This window comes from Saccoglossus kowalevskii, chromosome 9 (genome assembly GCF_978046115.1).
Source record: "Saccoglossus kowalevskii chromosome 9, keSacKowa6.1, whole genome shotgun sequence".
NCBI lineage: Eukaryota > Metazoa > Hemichordata > Enteropneusta > Harrimaniidae > Saccoglossus > Saccoglossus kowalevskii.
The window spans coordinates 4161058-4171395 of NC_140649.1; positions in this window are offsets into that span (position 1 = coordinate 4161058).

A 10338-nucleotide genomic window follows, 5' to 3' on the forward strand; every position below is an offset into this window, starting at 1 on the left:
TAGAACACTGCTGATTCCAAATACAATATTAGTTGATGAGTTATGCGAGATAGAGCACTGCTGATTCCAAATGCAATATCAGGTGATGAGTTATACGAGATAGAGCACTGTTGATTCCAAATGCAATATCGGCTGATGAGTTATGCGAGATAGAGCACTGCTGATTACAAATGCAATATCAGCTGATCAGTTATGCAAGATAGAGCATTGCTGATTCCAAATGCAATATCGGCTGATGAGTTATGTGAGATAGAACACAGCTTATTCCAAATGCAATATCAGCTGATGAGTTATGCGAGATAGGGCACTGCTGATTCCAAATGCAATATCGGCTGATGAGTTATGTGAGATAGAACACTGCTGATTCCAAATGCAATATCGGCTGATGCGAGATAGAGCACTGCTGATTCCAAATGCAATATCGGCTGATGAGTTATGTGAGATAGAGCACTGCTGATTCCAAATGCAATATCGGCTAATGAGTTATGTGAGAGAGAACACTACTGATTCCAAATGCAATATTGGCTGATGAGTTATGTGAGATAGAATACTGCTGATGAGTTATGTGAGATACAACACTGCTGATTCCAAATGCAATATAGGCTGATGAGTTATGTGAGATAGAGCACTGCTGATTCCAAATGCAATATAGGCTGATAAGTTATGTGAGATAGAATACTGATGATTCCAAATGCAATATAGGCTGATGAGTTATGTGAGATAGAGCACTGCTGATTCCAAAAGCAATATAAGCTGATGAGTTATGTGAGATAGAGCACTGCTGATTCCAAATGCAATATGGGTTGATGAGTTATGTGAGATAGAGCACTGCTGATTCCAAATGCAATATCAGCTGATGAGTTATGCGAGATAGAGCACTGCTGATTCCAAATGCAATATCGGCTGATGAGTAGTGCGAGATAGAGCACTGTTGATTGCAAATGCAATATCGGCTGATGAGTTATGTGAGATAGTGCACTGCTGATTCCAAATGCAATATCGGCTGATGCGAGATAGAGCACTGCTGATTCCAAATGCAATATCGGCTGATGAGTTATGTAAGATAGAGCACTGCTGATTCCAAATGCAATATCGGCTAATGAGTTATGTGAGAGAGAACACTGCTGATTCCAAATGCAATATCGGCTGATGAGTTATGCGAGATAGAACTCTGCTGATTCCAAATGCAATATCGGCTGATGAGTTATGTGAGATAGAATACTGCTGATTTAAATGCAGTATCAGCTGATGAGTTATGTGAGATACAACACTGCTGATTCCAAATGCAATATCGGCTGATGAGTTATGTGAGATAGAGCACTGCTGATTCCAAATGCAATATCGGCTGATGAGTTATGTGAGAAAGAGCGCTGCTGATTCCAAATGCATATCAGTTGATGAGTTTTGCGAGATAGATCACTGATGATTCCAAATGCAATGTTGGCTGATGAGTTATGCGAGATAGACCACTGCTGATTCCAAATGCAATATAGGCTGATGAGTTATGAGAGATAGAGCACTGCTGATTCCAAATACAATATTAGTTGATGAGTTATGCGAGATAGAGCACTGCTGATTCCAAATACAATATCGGCTGATGAGTTATGCGAGATAGAGCAGTGCTGATTCCAAATGCAATATCGGCTGATGAGTTATGTGAGATAGAGCACTGCTGATTCCAAATGCAATATAGGCTGATGAGTTATGCGAGATAGAGCACTGCTGATTCCAAATGCAATATCGGCTGATGAGTTATGTGAGATAGAGCACTGCTGATTTAAAATGCAGTATCAGCTGATCAGTTAATCAATATAGAGCACTGCTGATTCCAAATGCAATATCGGCTGATGAGTTATGTGAGATAGAACACTGCTGATTCCAAATGCAATATCGGCTGATGAGTTATGCGAGATAGAGCACTGCTGATTCCAAAAGCAATATCGGCTGATGAGTTGTATGAGATAGAGCACTGCTGATTCCAAATGAAATATCGGCTGATGAGTTATGTGAGATAGACCACTGCTGATTCCAAATGTAATATAGGCTGATGAGTTATGCGAGATAGAGCACTGCTAATTCCAAATACAATATTAGTTGATGAGTTATGTGAGATAGAGCACTGCTGATTCCAAATGCAATATCGGCTGATGAGTTATGTGAGATAGAGCACTGCTGATTCGAAATGCAATATCAGTTGATGAGTTATGCGAGATAGATCACTGCTTATTCCAAATGCAATATCGGCTGATGAGTTATGCGAGATAGACCACTGCTGATTCCAAATGCAATATCGGCTGATGAGTTATGTGAGATAGAGCACTCCTGATTCCAAATGCAATATCGGCTGATGAGTTATGTGATAAAGAGCACTGCTGATTCCAAATGCATATCAGTTGATGAGTTTTGCGAGATAGATCACTGATGATTCCAAATGCAATATCGGCTGATGAGTTATGCGAGATAGAGCACTGCTGATTCCAAATGCAATATCCGTTGATGAGTTATGCGAGATAGAGCACTGCTGATTCCAAATGTAATATCAGTTGATGAGTTATGCGAGATAGAGCACTGCTGATTCCAAATGTAATATCAGTTGATGAGTTATGCGAGATAGAGCACTGCTGATTCCAAATGCAATATCAGTTGATGAGTTATGCGAGATAGAGCACTGATGATTCCAAATGCAATATCAGTTGATGAGTTATGCGAGATAGATCACTGATGATTCCATATGCAATATCGGCTGATAAGTTATGCAAGATAGAGCACTGCTGATTCCAAATGCAATATCAGTTGATGAGTTATGCGAGATAGATCACTGATGATTCCATATGCAATATCGGCTGATGAGTTATGCGAGATAGAGCACTGCTGATTCCAAAAGCAATATAAGCTGATGAGTTATGTGAGATAGAGCACTGCTGATTCCAAATGCAATATGGGTTGATGAGTTATGTGAGATAGAGCACTGCTGATTCCAAATGCAATATCAGCTGATGAGTTATGCGAGATAGAACACTGCTGATTCCAAATGCAATATCGGCTGATGAGTTATGCGAGATAGAGCACTGTTGATTGCAAATGCAATATCGGCTGATGAGTTATGTGAGATAGTGCACTGCTGATTCCAAATGCAATATCGGCTGATCAGTTATGCGAGATAGAGCACTGCTGATTCCAAATACAATATTAGTTGATGAGTTATGCGAGATAGAGCACTGCTGATTCCAAATGCAATATCGGCTGATGAGTTATGCGAGATAGAACACTGCTGATTCCAAACGCAATATCGGCTGATGAGTTATACGAGATAGAGCACTGCTGATTCCAAATGCAATATCGGCTGATGAGTTATGTGAGATAGAACACTGCTGATTCCAAATGCAATATCGGCTGATGAGTTATGTGAGATAGAACACTGCTGATTCCAAATGCAATATCGGCTGATGAGTTATGCGAGATAGAACTCTGCTGATTCCAAATGCAATATAGGCTGATGAGTTATGCGAGATAGAGCACTGCTGATTCCAAATGCAATATCGGCTGGTGAGTTATGTGAGATAGAGCACTATTGATTTAAAATGCAGTATCGGCTGATCAGTTAAGCAAGATAGAGCACTGCTGATTCCAAATGCAATATCGGCTAATGAGTTATGTGAGATAGAACACTGCTGATTCCAAATGCAATATCGGCTGATGAGTTATGCGAGATAGAACTCTGCTGATTCCAAATGCAATATAGGCTGATGAGTTATGCGAGATAGAGCACTGCTGATTCCAAATGCAATATCGGCTGATGAGTTATGTGAGATAGAGCACTGCTGATTTAAAATGCAGTATCAGCTGATCAGTTAATCAATATAGAGCACTGCTGATTCCAAATGCAATATCGGCTGATGAGTTATGTGAGATAGAGCACTGCTGATTCCAAATGCAATATCGGCTGATCAGTTATTCGAGATAGAATACTGCTGATTCCAAATGCAATATAGGCCGATGAGTTATGCGAGATAGAGCAGTGCTGATTCCAAATGCAATATCAGCTGATGAGTTATGTGAGATAGAACACTGCTGATTCCAAATGCAATATCGGCTGATGAGTTATGTGAGATAGAGCACTACTGATTCCAAATGCAATATCGGCTGATGAGTTATGTGAGACGGAATACTGCTGATTCCAAATGCAATATAGGCTGATGAGTTATGCGAGATAGAGCACTGCTGATTCCAAAAGCAATATCGGCTGATGAGTTGTATGAGATAGAGCACTGCTGATTCCAAATGAAATATCGGCTGATGAGTTATGTGAGATAGACCACTGCTGATTCCAAATGCAATATAGGCTGATGAGTTATGCGAGATAGAGCACTGCTAATTCCAAATACAATATTAGTTGATGAGTTATGCGAGATAGAGCACTGCTGATTCCAAATGCAATATCGGCTGATGAGTTATGCGAGATAGAGCACTGCTGATTCCAAATGCAATATCGGCTGATGAGTTATGTGAGATAGAGCACTGCTGATTCCAAATGCAATATCGGCTGATGAGTTATGTGAGAAAGAGCACTGCTGATTCCAAATGCAATATCAGTTGATGAGTTATGCGAGATAGGTCACTGCTGATTCCAAATGCAATATCGGCTGATGAGTTATGCGAGATAGACCACTGCTGATTCCAAATGCAATATTGGCTGATGAGTTATGAGAGATAGAGCACTGCTGATTCCAAATGCAATATCGGCTGATGAGTTATGTGAGAAAGAGCGCTGCTGATTCCAAATGCATATCAGTTGATGAGTTTTGCGAGATAGATCACTGATGATTCCAAATGCAATATCGGCTGATGAGTTATGCGAGATAGAGCACTGCTGATTCCAAATGCAATATCAGTTGATGAGTTATGCGAGATAGAGCACTGCTGATTCCAAATACAATATTAGTTGATGAGTTATGCGAGATAGAGCACTGCTGATTCCAAATGCAATATCGGCTGATGAGTTATGCGAGATAGAGCACTGCTGATTCCAAATGCAATATCGGCTGATGAGTTATGTGAGATAGAGCACTGCTGATTCCAAATGCAATATCAGTTGATGAGTTATGCGAGATAGATCACTGCTTATTCCAAATGCAATATCGGCTGATGAGTTATGCGAGATAGACCACTGCTGATTCCAAATGCAATATCGGCTGATGAGTTATGTGAGATAGAGCACTCCTGATTCCAAATGCAATATCGGCTGATGAGTTATGTGAGAAAGAGCACTGCTGATTCCAAATGCATATCAGTTGATGAGTTTTGCGAGATAGATCACTGATGATTCCAAATGCAATATCGGCTGATGAGTTATGCGAGATAGAGCACTGCTGATTCCAAATGCAATATCCGTTGATGAGTTATGCGAGATAGAGCACTGCTGATTCCAAATGTAATATCAGTTGATGAGTTATGCGAGATAGAGCACTGCTGATTCCAAATGTAATATCAGTTGATGAGTTATGCGAGATAGAGCACTGCTGATTCCAAATGCAATATCAGTTGATGAGTTATGCGAGATAGAGCACTGATGATTCCAAATGCAATATCAGTTGATGAGTTATGCGAGATAGATCACTGATGATTCCATATGCAATATCGGCTGATAAGTTATGCAAGATAGAGCACTGCTGATTCCAAATGCAATATCGGCTGATGAGTTATGCGAGATAGAGCACTGTTGATTCCAAATGCAATATCGGCTGATGAGTTATGCGAGATAGAGCACTGCTGATTCCAAATGCAATATCGGCTGATGAGTTATGTGAGATAGAGGACTGCTGATTCCAAATGCAATATCGGCTGATGAGTTATGTGAGAAAGAGCACTGCTAATTCCAAATGCAATATCGGCTGATGAGTTATGTGAGAAAGAGCACTGCTGATTCCAAATGCAATATCAGTTGATGAGTTATGCGAGATAGATCACTGCTGATTCCAAATGCAATATCGGCTGATGAGTTATGCGAGATAGAGCACTGCTGATTCCAAATGCAATATCGGCTGATGAGTTATGCGAGATAGAGCACTGCTGATTCCAAATGCAATATCGGCTGATGAGTTATGTGAGATAGAGCACTGCTGATTCCAAATGCAATATCGGCTGATGAGTTATGTGAGAAAGAGCACTGCTGATTCCAAATGCATTTCAGTTGATGAGTTTTGCGAGATAGAGCACTGATAATTCCAAATGCAATATCGGCTGATGAGTTATGCGAGATAGAGCACTGCTGATTCCAAATGCAATATCAGTTGATGAGTTATGCGAGATAGAGCACTGCTGATTCCAAATGCAATATCGGCTGATGAGTTATGCGAGATAGAGCACTGATGATTCCAAATGCAATATCAGCTGATGAGTTATGCGAGATAGAGCACTGCTGATTCCAAATGCAATATCAGTTGATGAGTTATGCGAGATAGAGCACTGCTGATTCCAAATGCAATATCGGTTGATGAGTTATGCGAGATAGAGCACTGATGATTCCAAATGCAATATCAGTTGATGAGTTATGCGAGATAGAGCACTGATGATTCCAAATACAATATCAGTTGATGAGTTATGCGAGATAGATCACTGATGATTCCAAATGCAATATCAGTTGATGAGTTATGCGAGATAGATCACTGATGATTCCATATGCAATATCGGCTGATGAGTTATGCGAGATAGAGCACTGCTGATTCCAAATGCAATATCAGTTGATGTGTTATGCGAGATAGAGCACTGCTGATTCCAAATGCAATATCAGTTGATGAGTTATGCGAGATAGAGCACTGATGATTCCAAATACAATATCAGTTGATGTGTTATGCGAGATAGAGCACTGCTGATTCCAAATGCAATATCGGCTGATGAGTTATGCGAGATAGAGCACTGATGATTCCAAATGCAATATTAGCTGATGAGTTATGCGAGATAGAGCACTGCTGATTCCAAATGCAATATCAGTTGATGAGTTATGCGAGATAGAGCACTGCTGATTCCAAATGCAATATCAGTTGATGAGTTATGCGAGATAGAGCACTGATGATTCCAAATGCATTATCAGTTGATGAGTTATGCGAGATAGAGCACTGATGATTTCAAATACAATATCAGTTGATGAGTTATGCGAGATAGAGCACTGATGATTCCAAATGCAATATCAGTTGATGAGTTATGCGAGATAGAGCACAGCTGATTCCAAATGCCATATCGGCTGATGAGTTATGCGAGATAGAGCACAGCTGATTCCAAATGCCATATCGGCTGATGAGTTATGCGAGATAGAGCACTACTGATTCCAAATGCAATATCAGCTGATGAGTTATGTGAGATAGAGCACTGCTGATTCCAAATGCAATATCAGCTGATGAGTTACGTGAGATAGAGCACTGCTGATTCCAAATGCAATATCAGCTGATGAGTTATGTGAGATAGAGCACTGCTGATTCCAAATGCAATATCAGCTGATGAGTTATGCGAGGTAGAGCACTGCTGATTCCAAATGCAATATCAGTTGATGAGTTATGCGAAATAGAGCACTGCTGATTCCAAATGCATTATCGGCTGGTGAGTTATGTGAGATAGAGCACTGCTGATTCCAAATGCAATATCGGCTGATGAGTTATGTGAGATAGAGCACTGCTGATTCCAAATGCAATATCGACTGATGAGTTATGTGAGATAGAGCACTGATGATTCCAAATGCAATATCAGCTGATGAGTTATGTGAGATAGAGCACTGCTGATTCCAAATGCAATATCAGCTTGTGAGTTATGTGAGATAGAGCACTGATGATTCCAAATGCAATATCAGCTGATGAGTTATGCGAGGTAGAGCACTGCTGATTCCAAATGCAATATCAGTTGATGAGTTATGCGTAATAGAGCACTGCTGATTCCAAATGCATTATCGGCTGGTGAGTTATGTGAGATAGAGCACTGCTGATTCCAAATGCAATATCGGCTGATGACTTATGTGAGATAGAGCACTGCTGATTCCAAATGCAATATCGACTGATGAGTTATGTGAGATAGAGCACTGCTGATTCCAAATGCAATATCGATTGATGAGTTATGCGAGATAGAGCACTGCTGATTCCAAATGCAATATCGGCTGGTGAGTTATGTGAGATAGAGCACTGCTGATTCCAAATGCAATATCGGCTGATGAGTTATGCGAGATAGAGCACTGCTGATTCCAAATGCAATATCGGCTGATGAGTTATGCGAGATAGAGCACTGCTGATTCCAAATGCAATATAGGCTGATGAGTTATGTGAGATTGCGCACTGCTGATTCCAAATGCAATATCGGCTGATGAGTTATGCGAGATAGAGCACTGATGATTCCAAATGCAATATAAGCTGATGAGTTATGCGAGATAGAGCACAGCTGATTCCAAATGCCATCTCGGCTGATGAGTTATGCGAGATAGAGCACAGCTGATTCCAAATGCCATATCGGCTGATGAGTTATGCGAGATAGAGCACTACTGATTCCAAATGCAATATCAGCTGATGAGTTATGTGAGATAGAGCACTGCTGATTCCAAATGCAATATCAGCTGATGAGTTATGTGAGATAGAGCACTGCTGATTCCAAATGCAATATCAGCTGATGAGTTATGTGAGATAGAGCACTGATGATTCCAAATGCAATATCAGCTGATGAGTTATGCGAGGTAGAGCACTGCTGATTCCAAATGCAATATCAGTTGATGAGTTATGCGAAATAGAGCACTGCTGATTCCAAATGCATTATCGGCTGGTGAGTTATGTGAGATAGAGCACTGCTGATTCCAAATGCAATATCGGCTGATGAGTTATGTGAGATAGAGCACTGCTGATTCCAAATGCAATATCGACTGATGAGTTATGTGAGATAGAGCACTGATGATTCCAAATGCAATATCAGCTGATGAGTTATGTGAGATAGAGCACTGCTGATTCCAAATGCAATATCAGCTGATGAGTTATGTGAGATAGAGCACTGATGATTCCAAATGCAATATCAGCTGATGAGTTATGCGAGGTAGAGCACTGCTGATTCCAAATGCAATATCGGCTGGTGAGTTATGTGAGATAGAGCCCTGCTGATTCCAAATGCAATATCGACTGATATCTGTATATTTCAAGCCAACCAATAGTTCATGAGATATGGTTGGAACAAGATTGGACACTCATCAGCATGACATGGTACATATGGGCTAAAAAAAGGTATACAACACTCTGAAATAAGTTGAATAATTCACACAATATGCACAGACACACTATAATTGGTCTTAATAGACTATGTAAAAATTCAAATGACCCTCTCTCTTTAATTATATACAGACATGTAAAACTTAATAGCTGTTAAGTATCAGACTTGTAGGTATGTGCTTTTCAAGGTCGCTTCAGGTAATTTATTTTCACTCCATAGTATCCATGTTACGATAACAGATACTGATCTGGGTAGTGGTTTAAGTGCCGTATAATAGCAGTGTACACAGCCATAAACTACTGGTTTACTATCAGTGTATAAACGGACAATTACAACATGTTATCACCTATTTCTAAATTGAAGAAACTGTAATCTTGGTTGGTTTTGTTGTTTATTAGTAATATTTAAATTCAACTAAAAGTGCTAATAAATATATATTCTAAGCTTTTTCTCTCCAACTCTGATGATCAGCAATAATCCTCACATAAATTAAGAGCATTGATCTCTATTTGGAGTTAAAATGACAAACTTTATCCCATATGATTTTTGCATACTTAATACATGTAACCATAGACAACAAAATTCCGATATTGCATATGGAATCATCAGTGATCTATCTCGCATAACTCATCAGCCGATATTGCATTTGGAATCAGCAGTGCTCTATCTCTCATAACTCATCAGCCAATATTGCATTTGGAATCAGCAGTGGTCTATCTCGCATAACTCATCAGCCGATATTGCATTTGGAATCAGCAGTGACCTATCTCGCATAACTCATCAACTGATATTGCATTTGGAATCATCAGTGATCTATCTTGCATAACTCATCAACTGATATTGAATTTGGAATCATCAGTGCTCTATCTCGCATAACATTTAATCTCTGTGCAAAGAACATAGAGTTTGATAAATTTTGTGGAATTAAATTACTGTCAGCAGATCAAAACTGCTGTGAACAAAGTGGTTCAGGTACCCATTACAAAGCAATTTTATTCACGGAATATTATCGTAAAATATTGCATATCCTGCAATTGACAAAAACACTTAAGAGACTGTGCTTATTTTTTCAGTAAAATCTTCACACTAATTTGGTTACACATCCCAAGC